This window comes from Poecilia reticulata, linkage group LG3 (assembly GCF_000633615.1).
Source record: "Poecilia reticulata strain Guanapo linkage group LG3, Guppy_female_1.0+MT, whole genome shotgun sequence".
Taxonomy (NCBI): Eukaryota; Metazoa; Chordata; class Actinopteri; order Cyprinodontiformes; family Poeciliidae; genus Poecilia; species Poecilia reticulata.
Genome location: NC_024333.1, coordinates 17,387,198 through 17,406,659, shown reverse-complemented (window position 1 = coordinate 17,406,659; position 19,462 = coordinate 17,387,198). Strand labels below are relative to the sequence as shown.

Below are 19,462 nucleotides of genomic sequence, written 5' to 3'. Positions count from 1 at the left end.
AGCAACGGAAGATGTAGTAAATTTAACTTGTATTTAAATTACGACATACCATAGCGTTTACAGACTGTTAATTGTTTCCAGAAAACTTTATGGAAATGACATAATCCTTCCCCTGGTTTCTCACCAAATCATGACTGAGTTAGATCTCTGAAAATGTGACTCTTTCACTCTTTAGCTTCTCCCCCCTTTGGTCATTTGAGTCTCTCTGTGTCTATCTCCCTCTGAATTTCTGTCTTTCTCTGTGCGCCTCTTTTGAAAACGGTGTCAGCGCTGCTGCTTTTACACCAAAAGGCTGTTGCTAAGTGACGGTTGACGTCAGCCGCAGCTACAGAGGAGGGTTTGTGTGTGTTTAGCAGCTGAGGGCAGATCCCACTGAAAAGGGCAAAACTGTGAAGCACTATTAGTCACTGCAATGAAGACCCAAACCTGGCCGAACAGGATCGCCATTTCCAATAACAGTGCGCAATTTGTTTGGTTGGACTTATGGTTAATGTAAATCTTTTAAAGGGGAAAGGTTTTTTTTTTTTTTTATTTATTGGAGAAACTGCTCTCCGCCAATTCCCACCCCCTTTTCTTCACTTTTTCTTTAGTCTGTCCCCCTTTTTCTCTTTTTAACCCCTCCCCCAACACACATGCACTGAGACACCCCCCCATACACACACACACACACACGCGCGCGCGCGCACATATTTTCTATGCCGTTGATTTCTTTTGTGTAGACAGAGGTGTGTAACTTTGTCTGTCAGTGTGATATCTGCATAGCAGGTTGTTCTCGACATGATTGACATTGTTTGAGGTAATCACTTACCAGGAAATGTGCCTCGTACGCCGCCGCTCCTCTTCTCTTTTGTGACGGTGCTGCTTACGTTTGGCCTGTTAAAGTGTACTAACTAGATTAAAATGAAACTTCAACTCTTTTTTTCAGCACTTCTAAAGTACAGTCAGCATGAGAGCTGCTGCGTTGAGTAAGACAGGTTGCACGACTTGCTCAGTGCGATTTGACTTATACACATTAGAAGTATAGTTGTTGGAAATGAAAAAGAAACAGTGATGTGGTTCACATATAGTTTTATATATCTGCATGTTTTCGGTAAGTAATGGTGACTTAGGAAAATCAAGCAGAAAGTTGAAGTCTATGGATAATCACTCCATACAGGAGCTGCATGATGATAGGGAATTATGTATTTGCTGTATTAGAAATGCAGCATTGATACATGCCTCCTATGTGTCTTTTTTTTCTAATGCAGTGTAATGCACTGCCCTGACCAGTTGTGACAGATTAACTTTTTCCTAACTCTGCATTTCTTTGCTGTCATTATGATGCTTCCAATCTCCCTACAACCTTGGTATACCTTGAATTTTAAGTCATACATTTTTCACACCTTAAAGAAATGCCAGAAAACTGTTGAAGTGACCAGAGTCCTGCCCGTCCATCACCCATTGCTCAGTAAAGCAAGTCGGCTGACTAAAAGATGGTTGCTGCACTTTTCTGCTCCTTTCAAGAAAGGCAAATGCAGTTGTTTGGAAATATTTCCGGTCACAAAAAATTGTTGCAGTGAAGGGGAACAAAGCGCTTTTCATAGGTTGTGTGTTCTATTTTCAGGAGAGAAGTTATGGAATAGTTTTACAGATGAAAATAAGAAAAGCAAAACCTATAACCGCACAACATATTGAATACCAGCCACAATATTACACGTCTTAGATTCAATATTTGGTAAAGTTATATTTTGACGGCACCATGTATTTAAAGTCTTTTTTCCAAATTGGATGGGCTTTTATTGTGTTTTATGCTCAGACCTTAAAATTGATCTCGGTCACCAAGATGCTGTTGCTCATAGAGAGTGATGGGGTAAATGTGATGACGGAAATGAAAGGAAAAGCTATGGAAAATTTGGGTTGAATGTTAACAAAATTGTTATTGCAATATCCAAAAGTGGTGTGTTTCCCTGGTAAGCACTTAAATCAATATTATTAAATACACAAAATGGGGGAAAAAAAGGCAAAATAAAAAGCAGCTGTTTTATCAAGGACAGCTATAACTTTGTAAGAATACAAATATTAGGGATTCTTAGAAAAGGAATGTCAACATTAAAGATGGAAATAAATATGCTTATTTAGATTTTATATGTTTATTCTATGAACGTTAAGACGATCTACTTGAGATTAAATTGTGAACTGTCTGTGTTGCATTATGTCAGCTACAGTGGTTAAGTTCAACAAAGCACATGGCTAATTAGCATATCATCACAGATGCCACCACTGAATCCCTTTATACTAGTTTCTGCATCACTAGTCCCAACACTACATATAATGTCACTGTGAAAAAAGTGTAAAGATCTTATATATGTACTTTGTTTTTATAGTACGCTGATTTCACTTTTGGGGTTTATGCTAATTTAAAAACGATTTTGTCTATTAGAAAACAGCCTTAGTATTCTTTTTATAAAACAAAACAAAGTGAAGGTGCACTTAATTATGTTTTTAAGAGATTTAGAATAATACATTTTTATTTAAGTTTGTTTTTTTCTAAATTTATGCATAAATTATACACTTCAATGGAGTAAGTTTAAGCTATTGAACCTATACTTAAGTTCTTGTATGTATAAGTTATTGAACTTATTGCATTAAAGTGCAAAATATTTTTTTATATAATCTGTTTTTATCCTGTACGTCAGAAAAATTTTTCCTAAAGATACATATTTTCTCCTTAGCTAAGGTTTTCAAGTATTAACATTTATTAACCTAAAAGTACCTCCTCGGTTATAATTAATTTGTAAATATAAACACGCAACAATTGTTTGGTTAAATATAAAAGTAAACAAAATAGGATTGAGACATTTAATTAATGCATCAGAAATGAGCTCAAACAATATTCTTATTTAAGCAGTTAATCCTGAAATTCTGTTGCCAGCTGCAGTTTGACCCTCTTTGTCCTTGCCTATCTCAACCCTGCATCCAAGGATCAGCTGAGTCAACAGTGGCTTTGCCGCCACATATTGACAGCAGGCACGCTGGCATGGCACCATAGGCATCAGGCTTTAGTTTACTGGGATTGGGGATTGTTAACATGTATTAAAGATGCGGTAGGCTATGTGTGTCATATGGTCAACTCTTAACACATAAAATGTTCATACAGGAAGTCTTGTATTACCATTGCTAAGAGACTTAGCACTTTATTTGTCAAATGTTTGCAAGTTAAAAAAAAAAAAATGAACCCAAAGCTTTAGGGAATTCAAAGTTATTACAGTTATCCTACCTATTTTGGCACAAAAAGTGGATCATTCAATCTGAATTTTGACAATTAATGCGCTATTTTCTACATTTGCAGACAAATTTGAAGTGTTTTTGGTGGTTAAAGTGTTGCTGGTAGAAGTAAACATTTTGCATATAGCTAGAGCTCAGTGCCAGTTGTCATTACAACATGTTTTGTAGCGTATTTGATCTTCCAGAATCATTTTTACACCATACTTTGTGTTATGCCCCAGTCAGAAAGTGGAATCAAAGGGTTTTCCCTTTGTCACATCTAATTGGTGGTTGGTGTGTTGGTAGATCAGATTTTCTTCCTCTTAGTCATTAAATGCTTATAAACAAATAACTACCTCTAGTTTATTAATTTATCAACCAACCACATGTACTTTGCAACTTTTATTGAGTTTAATGAAAAAAAAATCAGATAAAGTTCAAATGTTCGGTTGCTTAAACTTACAAATACCTTAGTAATTCCTTAATTTCCTGTTGGGTTTAAAATTACATCCTGCAGCTCATTTCTGTTTTATTTGTTATTGTCCTCAAAATGTTAATCTAATTAAGTACGTCATCTAAAATGCTTTGATCTCTAGTGATTAAAATGTCACCGATGTAAGCACTATGACATTTTACATACATGAAAGTGGACAATGGGAACTGCAGTGAATCCTCAACAGTTTATTCTTCATTAAACATGTTTGATATATGCAAAGTTATAATGGTCTTACTGTACAACTGTACAGCCATAACACTAAAATACCTAGAAAGTTGTTGTGAAAAACAAAAAACAAAAACATTTCTTGCAGAAACATTTGCCTAGAAGTCCAAGGCAAATGTGGACAGGTAACTTTTTTTCCCCCCTCTTTAAGTCTGTTTAGTAAACCCACTTAAAATTTGTTTGTGTGATTCACTGGACAGTCACTTCCAGTATTTATGCATTTCAGGGGATGTAGGGCAGCACCCGCTAAGCGTCTCTGAGCGTCTCCTGTCAGGTTTAAAATGCTGATTCCTGGTGGTTCCGAGGAACTGACCCAAATGCTGTCAGGACAACTCGCTGATGCTCTTCCTTCCTAAGATGGGATATCGAGGGAATAGTAATTAAAGCTGCTGTTAGTGGCAGGTGACTCTGTGTTTAAACTTGCCATCTGCATGTCAGGAAGAGTAGCTTTGCTTGCTAAAATGAAGACAAGTGCAGCACGATATCTTGATTTAACTTTGCTGGAGGATTTGTCTCCAGTTCCTGTCACGTAACAGTTTATAGCAGTCATTTGAAATGCACTATGCTCATTTAATCAAATGGACCAGGCTGGGTGGGGATTTGTGTTTGTTGAACGCAACAATAGCCGAAGATTAGTATCTGCAAATAAATGAAATATCCTGTGCTCAGTTGTTGCAAGAGGAATCATGTGAGTGATGCGTCCGGTGATGAAGGTTGTCCTCGAATAGCCTTTCTGGAATGCTCTTGTGCTGACAGTCTGAAATATGGATTTTATTTAAATTTAAATATTTTGAATAACCATTACATTAACTAGTTTAAACTATGTCTTCATAGATGAAATAATTTGAATGCCCGAATGGAAAGTGTGTTTTCACTTGCTGTGATTTAGGGTTGTGGTTTGTTTCATACCATAACTCTGTCATAAGAGCTTAAAAATCAGAAAGATGAAAGAGGAGCAAACAAGGAGAAACAAGAGTAGGCAGGTGTTATTGAAAGCTGCAGTTAAACTCAAAGAGCCTGCTCATCAGCTAATCATATAATTATATTTAATAACCTCAAAAAGTCCAAATTTGCGCAAAAAATGACTTTCATGTCATTTTTTGTCTGGCTCTGAAACAGTCTTGAACCCCTGACAGCAAGGGCAATAAGGCTTTCTGTGTTTGAACGAGGCTGGATTACTAAACTGCACAGGTAAGGCTTCATAAAGCAGTCCATTTACTGCAGATTATTTGGAGACCTCAATTGCTATGGGACAGAAAATCTCTAGTGGTAGAACAAAAATAATTGTAAATGTGTTGAATTAGATCACACGTGTCAAACTCGAGGCCCGTGGGCCAAATTCGGCCCACCAGAGCTTTTCATGTGGCCCTTTAGATTCTAGACTAAACACTAAGTGAGCTTAAATATGTTATCAATCAAGTCAATGCAGTTTTTTATCTGTTTACTGTCAACATATATCAATCAGTCCCTCCAGTTTCTTGAGAATTTTTGTAGAAATTCATGTAAAATCAACAAATCCCTCCAATTGTTTTTGCGCTAATAATTGGGAGTTTATTGCATATTTTTCTCAAAAATTGTCAAAAACTTTCTTACTTATATCGAAACATCTGCCTCAGCCTTAATTGATGTCAGATTACAGTCTATGATCTATTCAGCGAGTAATAAAAGTCACATTTACTGTAAGCGCAAATATCGCAAATATTTCCAAATTAGTACCACAAACACTGATTTTTATTGCAAAAAAAATAAAATCACAAAAAGAATCACCAAATCCTGGAGGGACTGAAAAGATGTTCAATAATATTTAAGAATTTATTGATATTTTAAAGTTTGTGAACAAGTTTTATCAATACATTCTGGCACAACCGGCCCTTTAAGAGTATTCATGATCTCGGTTTGGCCCAAAACGAAAATGAGTTTGACACCCCTGAATTAGATGATCCAATAGAGTGTCTATGAAGACAAAGGCTGATCCTTGGCCAGAATTAAGGTCTTAATGCGATACCGACTACTGTCCAGTATCCTTAAGATGGCACGTGTGAGAAAAGGAGTCAATGGGCAAGACGTTCCATCGGAAACCTCATCTCCGACAACACCACAAACCTTTCTGTTTGGTCTTTGCAAGTGAGCATCAAAGAAGGGACATTGTAATGGGAAACAAGTTTTGTTTCTGATAGAAAAATAGTGTGGACAGTCCTGATGGCTGATGAGACATCTAACTGCCAGTATGGCTTTTTGAAGATGTTGGTCTTATTTGAGGGCCCTTTCTAGTCCAGACTGGGTCTTTCAACAGCACAACACTGCAATTCATCGTGACTCTTCTAACAGTCTAGGAGAATAATGTCCCTCTTCTGGACCATCTTGCATGTACCCCTGATCTAAGTCCCACTAAAAAACATTTGGGGATGATGGCAATGGAAGTTTACAAAAACAGTGGTCTGTTCCAAACTAAAGTCGTCTATGAAATCATCTTGGAGCAACCTTCTCACCAGTCTCATAGAAGCACTGGCATCATCTGTGCCTGAACACATTTTCTAAGTGAACAACAAAAGCAGTGACGCTGCTCGTTACTTAATCCTGTTTTAGACTCTTGTAGTTCTGTTTTGGGTTTTTTGATAACTAATTATGGTAAACCTTTAATGAGCTAACAAACAGCCTGTCAGAGTCAAAACATAGTTTGCAATGAATTATAAACTTTGTTTTGTCTCTCACTCCTGTTTGTTCTTTTTACAATTCAAAGCTCAACTTACAACCTCTGCAATATATTAATACTTGCTACTTTTATCAGTTTTGATCAAACTGGTAAAATTCTGAATATCGCAAAGTGTATAAGAAATTTATTTCTCTTTGGCCATGTTTAATTTGGGCTTTTCACTCCTCAGTTTTTGTCATAAAACTTGTAAGTTAATAGTTCGGACTGTCTTTTTTTTTTTTTACGTCAGTAAAGCAGCATGTTCTTTATGGTCGTTCTGAGAGCATACTGTCCTCACGACATGATGATGGTCTCGCTTCATGTTGTGTGCACCAAACACAGCGGGCTCCATGATGTAAAATACCACTCAAAATACCCCACCCATATACCAGGCCGGAGGAGACAGTTTTTATGTTTTTGGATGGATGAACAAAACAGATGTAGAGTGTTGTATTCATAGAGAAGGGAAAGCACTTGGTTGTTTGGTTTTGCTGGAAAACTAGATATGTGGATGCTTTTTTGGGGTGATTAGCCATTGTTCTTATATGTAAGCACGTTTTTAAATAGGGTTTCATGTAGTCTGTCTTCAGGAATTTCACATTTGCATATTAGCAGACATACTAAAAAGAATCATGTGAAATACACTGAAAGAACCTGAGAGTTAAAATACTGTGAAGCAAATGTATTTGCCAAAACATTCTATCTTGATTATCTAATCTCATTGCTTTTTATTTGTGGTAGTACATTTTTCACGCTATGCCTAAAATTCCTACCGATATTTCATAGACATGTACGCCGTGACAATAAATTGCTTCCTGTGAGACGTCTTTGAGAAGGACATCCGTGATCCTGATCTCTATTTCTGTGATCCTACCCAGACCTTCGCATAAAGATCAACAGAGCAAAGAAGAACAAGCGGAAACATGTCTGCAGTTACTATAGAACAGCCTACCAGCTACTTGCCAAGAACTTATCCAGACTAATGAACCGAATTTGGTGAAGTGATTATCATATTTTCTCCCTGTCGGATTATTTGTTTTGATTTAACTTGAATTATCCAGCTGATTGACTTTGAGATGAATTAGAGCGTCCCACTCTCCGTTGAGTTTAACCTTTAACGCTGCAAGTGTCTAATGCGAGGCTCCCTAATACTACTTTTGTAGCAACTTTGCGGATTGCGACATCCGAGAAGGCAAAACAAGAAGCTGTCTGCAGCCTGTGTCGCTCACTGGCTTGTAAATGATTTACCTCACCTCTGTTGTGGTCTCTTCTCTCGCTGTTCCCCTCCGTTTCCCTCTCTCCCTCTCTTTTTCTCTCTCCACTTCCCCGTGAACTCCTCTTGCTGGTGCTCGGCCCTGATGGATGGGGTTTGTGTTCACATGCTTGTTATTGGCCAGAGCTCCAGGGCTCAGGCGTTAGGTTGTGTTTATGAGAGGAGCCTGCACTGATTCCATGATAAAACCAGATGTTCCCTTACAAGGCTTCGAGCCTTTCCTCGTTGAGCTCTCATGTCCATATCAGGTATAACCTTCCTGTTGTTCTCAGATCTACCAGCTGCTGAAGTATATGTTACTCTGAAGCTCCTTAGTGGTCAAAAAAAAGTTTGTGCAGAGGGCACGAAGCATGTCAAGTGTGCTGACCCAGTACAAAAAGTCAGATTTTATTGCAGTTGCATAGACTGATATTGAGCTTCTATTTTCCTCCTTAACATCCTCTTCAGTACGTGTGATGAGAAGATAACGATGGGTCCTTGTGCAGCCTTGTTTGTCACAGATCCAGTTGTTTTGCAATCTGTAATGGCTTTTACGACTGTTACCGTAGGCACGTTTAAACTAGTGGCTATTTTCTTTTGGCTGTTTGTTCTATGAAAATCACATGTCCTTTTTAATTGAATGGAATGATCTCTTGTGTTTCTCATTTTGGAGAGGAGCTAAGGGAAATGGGCCTCTGTGTTTTATTATATGTGTACCTCAAAATAATAAAAAATAAAGCCATTAATTAAGAATTAAAATTTCAGAAACACTCTGAATTAGCATAAAAAGCCCAGAATTATTCATTTTCTCACAGATTGAGACTTAATCTTTTAAAATTAACAGCCTGTTTTCTCTTGACTGGAATCATATTAGTACTGAAATGGCCTGGCCAGAGTCCTGAATCTGCTAAAGAATCTATGTGGGGAACTAAAGATTAGGGTAATAGTGGGGAGGCCATCCAACCTCAAAGACTTGCAGTCCTTCAGGAAAAAACAATTTTTCAAAATTTCAAAAGGTTATAGAATAAAGCTATAGGAGATTTCGAACATGCCATTTAAAAAATAAATAAATTTAAGAAATCAAACATTATTTCCTCTCCCACCCCCCAAATTTTTTCCCCATTTGTTTATCTTTTTATAAATACGCTTTTAATTTTCTGCCAGAAACAAATTTTGTGTTTGAATAAAAATTTATATAATTAATTATCTAAATTTGTCAGGGGTGTAAAAGAATTTGGGCTTAACTGTAATTAAGTGTTGCGTCAGAATTGTCATGCTATTTTTAAATTTTTATTTATTTTTGCTCAAGGAGTTATATGGGGCGATCTGTGCCGGTAATTCAAACTTTCTGTGGTTGACATAAAGTCATATACACCAGTTCTAGCCTTTTTCTTCTTTATTAATATAGTGTAATTTTTGTTTTAAGATAAAAATGTTTAAGTTCATAAATATTTATAAATGAATAAGTTATGTTAATCTGTTATGTGTAGCCCAAACCTCTCCATAAAAGAAAAAAAAAAGTTGACATTTTCAATCAACACGCTATAGAAAAGTGTGATGCAGCAAATCTGTGATCTAAGTCCCACTAAAAAATATTTTAGTGGGATCTTATTGTTTTATTCTACCTGGCTCAGGTTTGGTTGGCCAGTTTATTGTGTCATTGTATGACTTGATTGTAAAACTTAACATTAGTATTTCAGCAATTTTCAAAGAGAAAGGAGAGCAAAAGTGCACAGCTTAAGTTAAAACCTTAACTTCTGATGGAATCACCACGTCTGCTGTAGGCATCTGTGTCACATAGACTTAAATATTTAATGTGAGCAAACATCCCAGCTTAACTGGGTTTATGATTTTTACTTGGAACATGACAGCTTGGAGACGGTTTAAAAGAAAACTCTTGGATTGGGATGACCTTTGTCCCCTGGCACATACTCAAGCTTTGATATTACTAACCTTCGGTGCTTTAGTGTAAACAAAACCTTGGATTAACGTCGACAGCAGGAAGTACAGCTTTAAGAAAGGAAAAACAGGCTGCAGGTACATGCTGTACCAATAAAATAAAACTCATTTTGTTTTCCTCTTTTCATATCTTGAAACAACACTAGGACTGGTTTCACAAAGTGAGCACCCCTTTTATTATTTTGTAGTTTTAATACTTGGTAAAAATGTAATTTTTTTTTTTTTTTATGACCTTGCAAATTAGCGTCAGCAGAAGGAACTTTTGAGAAGTAGCATTCGTACTATTTACACTTGGGCTGGATGCCACCGATCTCCAAAGGTCACACATGCCCAATCTTGTGCGATAGCAATGAATTGCTGCATTTCAGATCAACAGAAAATGTGGACCCAGATAAAATGTAACCTGCCTGCACAGCCGGCACTGCTCACTGTCTACCACTATTTATAGGGGCATGATTTACAGAATGGTTTCTAGTAAATGTGGGGCCAAAGCCACGCATGGATGAAAACCCTTTATGTGTTATATGAAGTGACACAATTTTTTTTCTTGCTTAAAAGTTTTTAAAACATCTTAAAGTAAATCTGGCTCCCATCTGGTTTTTTTTTTTAATCCTTTTCTTAAAGCAAAACACAAAGGTTTAGAATAGAAATGGTGACACGGCCAAGACACCAGAGTCTACCTGACAAGCGACTGCGACTTTAACAGACACGCTTTTAAACAGTACGTCCAAACAAATCTTCAGCAACTGTTTCCTATCTTTTAACAGTTTATACGTGTGGTTAACATTTTCTGACTTTATTTTAGCACAGTCTTTACAACAAAAAGGAAAAGGGAAGCAGAAACAGCCACGTTGTCACTCACATTCAAATAGAGCTTCATTTGTTTTTCTTCTTATGTGGTATGCAGACTGTATTTTGCCAGCATTTGGTAGCTTCCTGCTGAGTTTGAGTGTCTCGAATAGTAAAAAAAAAAAAAAAAGTTTCAGGCAGTTTGAGCATGAAACATACCATTGTGGGAAAAAGTTCATCAGTGACGCACTGGGGTTGACCTTACTCATATTGTGGCATTTTTGTTGTTCCTGTGTGTTGTTTTTTCTCGTTGTGAAAGCTCCACTTTGTGATCAGCAGCAGCAGCAAGCCTACAGAAATGCACCATATGAGCCAAAGCTAATAGTCTTGCACAGACATTTTCATTAATAAGATAATACTTATCTTCACAGTTTTTCTTACTCTTCAGATCTACATTTTTCCATATAATTCTGTCCTCTGTCTCTTAACTCTTCAGTTTCGAAAACTATTTCATGTTGTGTGGTGTAATTTATTTTTAATAAAAATGTGAGAAATTTATTTGAATATCCAGTTGTTTTGATGGGTTCTTTATATTATATCAGAGGTCAAGAAGGTGTTTCTGTAGCATGACCTGTTATCCTCCCTCTGCCTTCTGTTTAGTATCCCAAGCATCTACTGGCTTATTTTTTCTATCTATTTTTTACTTCCATGTTGTAGTTTGGACATAATGTAGGACAATCACACAAGTAAAAAAAAATCCTCTCAACCTTGATTCTGAAGTTTAATGGTGATGCATTTTAGTCTTATTTCTGTTCATGTTTCCTCAAGCTGGAAATCATACATACAATATTGCCAGTGGTCCCCAAACTACGGCCCGCGGGCCGGATCCGGCCCGCCTCCACATTTGGTCCGGCCCCCTGAACAATACCAGAGAGCATTTAGATTTTTTTTCATATACCGTATTTTCTGGACTATAAGCCGCTACTTTTTTCTTAAGCTTTAAACCATGTGGCTTATATGTGAATTTTTCTTCAACCACCAGGGGGCTCTTTAGCAGGAAGTGAATCATTGGAATTCAAAATTGGAAATAAAAGAAGAAAGTGCCCATTAAAATGGAATTAGGTTTTAATAGGGAATTGAAATTTGAGAATGTTGTTGATCAGTTAAATAGCATTGAGGGGAAAAAGAAGATTTTTTTGTTTTTTAAATAATACTGGGATCATTATGAAAATTGGAGGCATAGATATTAGGATCCAATAGATGGCAGTAGTGCAACAATAATGGATGTAAGCTGCCATTGAAATCTAAAGAAGAAGAAGAAAGTGCCCATTTTCATTTAGCACATGCTAGCAGACGGTAAGGATCAGCACTTTTACTGTTACAGTTACCGTTTGGAAACTACCGCAATCAGTTCAGTTAAATCTAAACTTGGCAACTTTTTCTTTTTCATCTGTAATAAATGTGATATTCAATTGACCTGTTATGACTCAAATTTTGGGTATCCGCCCCCCTTTGCTGCTGCTGCATCGCTGTGGAAAACGGAGCGGCAGAGATATCTGCAGCTTATAGTTCGGAAAATACGGTATTTATTTCATAAATAGTGTTATTTCCTGACTTTTTTCTGCGAAGAACCCAGAGAGGGTTATTTGATTATGCTTTCTGGAAAACAATACATTTTTACATTTATGCACTCCTGCAATCGTCACACATTTTATGTTACAAACTGACTCCGGCCCCCAACCAGAGAAGGGAAAGGTTATGTGGCCTCACAGGAAAAGGTTTTGGGACCCCTGATATTGCACATTTGTTCATTTCATTGAATTGTGAAATAATCACATATTAAAATAATACAATTTGATGTAATAAGATAAATCTTCAAGCAAACTGAGAATTTTCTAAATCTCACACTTATCTTGTACATTTTGGCTGTATTTCGTGGCTGTTTCCTCAGCACCCCAAGTCGGTACATGTAAATTGACTTTATTCAATTCTTTTTTGTTTTACTAGATTCACCGGTGATGCATTCTTCCTATGAATGTGCATCTAGAGACTCGTCATTGACAATAAGAATGTGTTGCTGACAGATCTCAGATCAGTGCAGCGTGACCTCAAGAATTTTTCCCTGATAACCATCTTTTTACTTGTGGATTGTTTACCTGGATTTATTGACTTGTCGACATTTTCCTTCCTTTTAACTTTCTGACTGTGACTGGTTTCCAGCTGTAACAGAGCAGGGACTCCTTTTCTACTCCAGCTCATTTTCTTTAATTTAGTTAGTTGATCTAAATGTTGCTCTTTGAAATATTTAGTGCAGAACTACGTTCCTGCAGTAAAAAGCTACAACACAGCATTGGTAAAACTGAAAGTAGCTACAACAGGTTAGGTGCACGGCATTTTATTGATATGTGCCTCACTTTGATACTTTTTATTGGAATAGTCAAAATATTCGTTGAAAAAGAAAGAAAAGATATAGAACTGAATTAAAATTTTTAAAAATTACCTTTGGCTAAATTTCGTACAAAAGTATATTTATGTACCAGTAAACGTTATGAAAGATTTGATGGCTTTAATACCATGATTATTGAGAAGGGTATGCATTTTCTTCAGACCATTTTTCAAGAAAATGTGAAAAAAATAAATAAATAAATTTTTTTTTAGAAAATACTTGTGTCATGTGGTGCTGTAGTGGCACAGGGGTTAAGCACAGCCCACATAACGGGGCCTTAGTCCTCGACATGGCCGTCACAGGTTTGATTCCCTGCCTGGTTACCTTTGCCGCATGTCTTCCCTCTCTCTCATTACCCTATTTTCCTGTCATATCACTTTCAAATAAAGGCCACTAGAGCTAAAAAACCTTAAAATAAAAATAAAAACTAAATACTTGTCACTTCTTAACCACAATAAATTTCTCGGTTCAATAAAAATTATTTCGATCTGAACCTGCAAGGGCCACAAATAATTTTGAGCTTAACTTAGATCTTGTATGTCTTTACGTTGGAGGCAGTAAAGGCAGTAGGAGCTCAGAATTATTGCTACAGGAAGCGCAAATGGTTGTAGTTTTGGTTGGAGGCCTAATAAACCCAACATAGAGGAAAGTCTGCTTGAGTCTTTAAGTGTCTTTCTCCATTGTTTCTCAAAGCAGAGACAATGGGGAAAGACACGGTCCTGCAAATGGGCCTTTTTGCCAGTAAGGATTTTCCTCCCTTCACTATAAAAGTAGAGCAGGACTTTTAAGGGACATACCATAATTCCTCAGACAAAAGCAGCGCTCTCTGATTGTTCGGATAGCAACCAGTATCATGCAGGTGTGTGTCTAAAGGCTGCGTGCCGTTCTTCTACTAAATCATGTAAACAAAGTGCCCTAGTAAAACCACATGCTGTGCCTGTGAGACAGAAGATGAGAGAGCTGCAAGCACTGCTGTTTTTGTAGCAGTAAACTTTAACTGACTACAAGTTTACACTTCTTCTTTGTGGAAAGAAAGCGTTGTTGATGTAGGCCAGACAGGGTTGGATGTTGGATCACTCCGGCAGCTGATCAGTCATTTAGTCCTATCCAAATTCCTTTAGCTTCCTGTTATTTCTGGTGCTATTTTTAGATGAGGTTTCAGTAAGATTTAGTTAACTTCATAAAAATTCACATTCTTGGACAACACAGAGGACAAAGAGTTCCAAAGGTTACTTTAAAAATCTGTACAATATATTTACGTGGTGTGATTTTTAATGTAATATGCCAACACGATGTTGCTAACAAAGTCCACGCTGAGAAGCGGAACTTTTCCACTAACAGAGTGGGCCTCGTTTGCAAATGAAGTTGTGTAAATCTTAACATGGCTAAGACCAGATGCAAACCAGAGTTCCTGATGAGTCACATCAGGAACTGCTGGATTCCATATTTAATCCAGGAAAATAAAAACGACATGAAGACACTGAGCTATCTATATCAACATAAATGAAAGTTTAGAAACTCGGAGGCTTTGGTCCATTAACTTTATTACAACTCTCAAACAAAATGGGCAAACAAATTAAGATGCAACCTATTTTCTTGTTAGTTGTTCTTAAGTAGGTGATTGGGGCTTTGTTTTGTTTTTATTGAGTACAGTGTTCCTCTTAGAAGACTTTTAGGACACCTGCACTAGTCTGGTAAAACCAGTCCCTTGTTTTATGCTTTGCTTGGGTCTGAACCCTGAGGAACAATTGCTTGCTGCAGGTGTGGACCCTGTTGAGTTTTAATTGTTACCCTATTGCTAACGTTTATCCATGACGTTTTCAATGCAAAGTTTAATGTGTTACAATTTAGCAATCTTCGATTATTGGTCCAGCCTACATGTTGGTAAGCATATTGCCCTCATGTATTGTGGTGTAGATGCGAAGCTGTGAAGAGGAAGCAAATGATTTTTCTTGGAAACTGCTTTCACACGGTGTAACAGTGAGTCACTGCAGGCGTGTCAAATGACAAAAACTCAGCAACAAGTTGAATAAAACATTTAGACATGCAACACCTGGACAGCTTGATGAAGTGAAAAGCACAATGTGTTTCTGCGCCACAGAAAGGCTCCTCTGTTCATATTGTAACATGTTTTTTCAGGTTCACATTTAATGTGTAATATCTGTGCTGCTGGGTTCAAATACCGCAGGCTTATATTTTGGAGGATTGTTTTTTAGTACTAAAAATGAAAACATAAAGACCATAAAGTTATTACTCATACTCACTAACTCAAAGTGAACTGCTGCACCTAATCACTTGTGCTCATGGTGAGGTCTTTTGGGGCATAGTGATCTCCCCATTAAACTGCTGGTGTACCATTGTGCACCATCTGCTTTTAGAGTCTTTTCTTGCATCTATATCCACATAGTCATCCATTGCCTATACTCACCTATTATCTTTGCGGGGCCACAGGAGTCCTGGTGCCTGTCTCCAGTGGTCATTGGGTAACGGGGAAGGTACACCCTGGACAGGTCAACAATCCATCACAGGGCAACACAAGAGATACACAGGACAAAGAACAATGCACACACTCATACCTTGGGGTATGCAACTCCAGTCCTCAAGAGCCAGTGGCTTGCTTCATTTAGATGTGTCTCTGCTTCAGCACACCATTCAAATAATCAGGTCATTAACTGTACGCTGTAGAACTTGAGACAATACTTAGGAGGTAATTCAGTCATTTGATTCAGGTGTGCATGGGGATAACATGCAATCTCCATGCAGAAAAATCACTGGGTAGAATTTGAACCAGGGGCTTTCTTGCTTGCAAGGCAACAGTGCTACCAACTGTGCCATTGTGCAGCTTTATATCTATATACATATAGGTATTTACTTCAGGTATTTACAAGAGCTAGGGACCACTCGTGAATAGATAAACTCCTTCAATACTTAAGAACCCCTCTATAAACGCTTACCACTGCCTATTTTAATTGTTCAAATGCCATGTACACCATATTATGCATGAACACACACAGTGGAAGCTGTAGCTGTGTACCTGTCATAGAGGCTAACATTTACAGTCTTTCTTATCTCCTCTCTTTGGGGTACAGCCAGTCAGTGGTTGGACAGACTTTTGGGCAGACTGTTTAGTTAAAGAATACTTCCATATTCTTGCCAATTTGCCCTGAAGACACTGGGATAGCCTCAAGGGCCCTGTTCTCTTGTAATTATCCAACTGGGTCTGTTAATCTGTGAATGGCTGCTGTGCCAGGCAGCGCTGTTGCAAAAATATTTTTACAAGACTTTGGACCTTTTGATTGTCTGCCTGATTTCACTGAGGAAGAGTGATTTTCTTGGTCCTTGTCCTCTAGTTATATCAGCTAGAAAATGTACTGCAAACAAGCAGATTTTTAAGTGGATCCCATTTGAATTTTGGTAAAACAAACTCTTAGGGCAAACTTCATTGTGCATCATAACGAGGAAATCTAATTACCATGACAGCGATTGTTCATCCTGCTGTGATGACAACTTAAACTTGATGTGTTTGAAACTCCAAGAAGTTGATGGTCCAATAGAATCGCTACCGTTGGTTTTAAAACTATCAATTTACCCACAATGAAGGCATCAGTGCTGCATTTATGTCTTAAAATATAATTAAGTGCAATCATTAATAACAAGTGCTCTACCAAATTGGTGCTGTAAAGAAGTAGAACACTGTGTTCAGTTATATAATAGGTTTTATTGTCACTTCTATTATGATTGCAATAAAAACATCATCTGTGTTTGGGTCTATATTGCCCTTCCCCTGCAGACACAGAGCGTTAATTTTTTAGGAAAATATTTCAGTTTCCAGAAGGGTATATATTAATTGTTTTGTGTGTTTAAAGAGTGTGCTTGTTTTGTTGTTTTGGAGGGTTTTTTTCTCTTGAAAACCTTGGCAGCCACAGAGCTACACTGCTTCCATAACTAAACATAGTCTCCAGACGTCTCCTCTGCTTTGCTCCTCTTTGTGAACATCACGTGTGTAACGATGTCCTTTCCCTCCGTCTCTCTCTGTCTGTACAGTACATCATCTTATTTTCACTGGATGTCTTGACAGCCAGGAGCCTAGACCTCATCATCGGTCTAGTGGTGGGCTGCTGCTGACGCTGTATGTCGCTGCAGATTGACGTCAGCATCGCTGTGCTTCTCTCCATACAAATGAGCCGCCTGCCTACGTAGCATTGATAGGTTCCCCCCCCCGCCGTCCCCCACCCCCGACACTGTCTTATTAGCATGTTTTTATCAGTTCTCGCACCTCTCACACTGCAGGCGCAGGCTAATATGACACAGAGGTGTAACTAACTGGCTGTCTAATAGCTTGCACAGGTTTATTGACTCCAGTTAGGAAATATTTACGATCCATTTCAGATTGAAATATTGTGCGAGTGAGGACTTTTTTTTATAGCGCATACCTGTGTTTGTTTATATGCATGTGTGTGTGCATTTTTTACAATTTTTAATTCGGTTCCTAAACTTGTGCCTTATATTTTTTTTTTATGCATACACCTTCTGATTCAGTTTGTCTGCTACATACTAGAAAAGGGTGCATAAATAAATGGTGGGAATTTTTTTCTGTCTGAAAAGATGTGATCTATAAATCACCTTTATGTACGTGCTCATGCAAGTTCGCCCACGGTGTCTCACAGAATCACAGAGGCATGAGATATGACCGGTTGTAAATGTTTAAAAATAGAAAAATTCATATAAAAACAACTTTATTTCCTTCGGAGCTGTATAGATATTTTGTAGGACGAAAGGGAGCCGTCGAACACACTTTTATGTTTTAAAATGAGGAGAAGAGAGATGCTCCACTCAACTGGTTTTAAGATTAAATTGGGAAAATTACGGAACTACGTGAATAAAAAGACGTCAAAGTGTTGATGTTAAACCTGCTGTCTGTTTCACGGCTGCTTTAGCTTGTAAAGGACACCGCATGATGTTGTGTTTATGAAGATTCATGAGCACAGGTGTCTGAGTCTCCTGAGTCACTTATTTCTTTGTTGTGTTTTTATGCGATCTCTAAAAGAAGAAAAAAAAAAAAAACATATGTTCATTGTAAGATTTTATGTCAACATTTGCAACAGCATCAAACCTAAAATTTGAGTCTTGACTACAATTGTGGGGACAGTTGTGGCGGTACCACTGTTCCACCTCTTCCTGTGTCGGGGCAAGTTAGAAAAGTTTTCTGTTTTGTGTGTGCGTGTGTGTGTGTGTGCGCGTGTGTGCGTGCGTGTGTGTAACTTGTGTAGCGATTGTGCAGAGGTTAAATGAAATGCATGCTAGGATGGCTGTGCAGATTGTGCAGATTGTGCACTTGATGCGCTCTATTGTGTGACAGCAGACATTTGAGAGTGCCTGGCTGCCTCAAGATCTTATGTGGAATCTAATATCTACCTGTATCTCACTTTCTTCTTCTCTATGTCTTCTATTCTTGTCCCTTCTTTAATGTCCGCCTCTGTTTCAGCTCTTCCGTCTCTCTCTGTAAACAAGCAGAAGGCCAGCAACTCTGTCCTACGGCCTTCTCCCGCCATCTGGTTGCCATGGTGTGCGGATCATTGTTTGCTGGCCTCTATGTCGGGTTGCCATGGCAGGGCTTATTTGCCATATTAAATGTTTGGCAGCATTGTACAGATGCTGATGACAAACACCCAACATCCCGCTTTGATCAATGAAGCAGGTACTGATTTGAAGGAGTGGACCCACTGATCTATTTAACAAATGTAGTCATAGATTTGACTTGCCCTCTCTTAGAACTACATGTTTAAGTTGTAAATAGAGTCCATAGTGTTCTCAGATAGTGATATCTCATAAATAAAATAATTACCTAGAAGAAATGTGATTTTGTTTTTATTTATTTATGTATTTATTTTTTTAAATACTTTTAATATGACATTGTATGCCTTGTTTATCCATGACTGTATGTTTACATGTTGGGATTAGGCTGGTGCTGTGTGGAAGAGCTTTTTATTTTAGAAATCAGTCCTGTCCCCCCTGTGGCAAAAATGGAGATTACATGATGGCTTAATCCACTGTTACAGTATTGGACGTTTTTGCATGATTTGAAGAAATGGGCAAATTGTATCTGCATCTGACACCTTTGTATTTATAGATTCAATATGTATTTTTTTTAGAATCTGTCAACAATGTCAAATCAGGGCCAGTCAGGTTTCTTTGTCCGTTTGTTTGTCCCTTTCATGCTTGAATCAATCTAAAGCAAAACTAAAGCTGTGAAAAAGATTGAACATAGCAGAATAATTAAGTTCAGGTGTAACCAGGATATTTTAAATTAGAAAAGATTAAATGATATTTGCTCATTATTACATATACATATAGGCAATA

At 37.6% G+C, this 19,462-nt stretch overlaps 1 protein-coding gene across 1 annotated transcript in view; it reads left to right on the top strand.

The window, feature by feature from the left end:
• The window catches only part of pde3b (phosphodiesterase 3B), a 47,478-nt gene that overhangs the window by 14,112 nt on the left and 13,904 nt on the right, over positions 1 to 19,462 (top strand). The window lies entirely within an intron of this gene.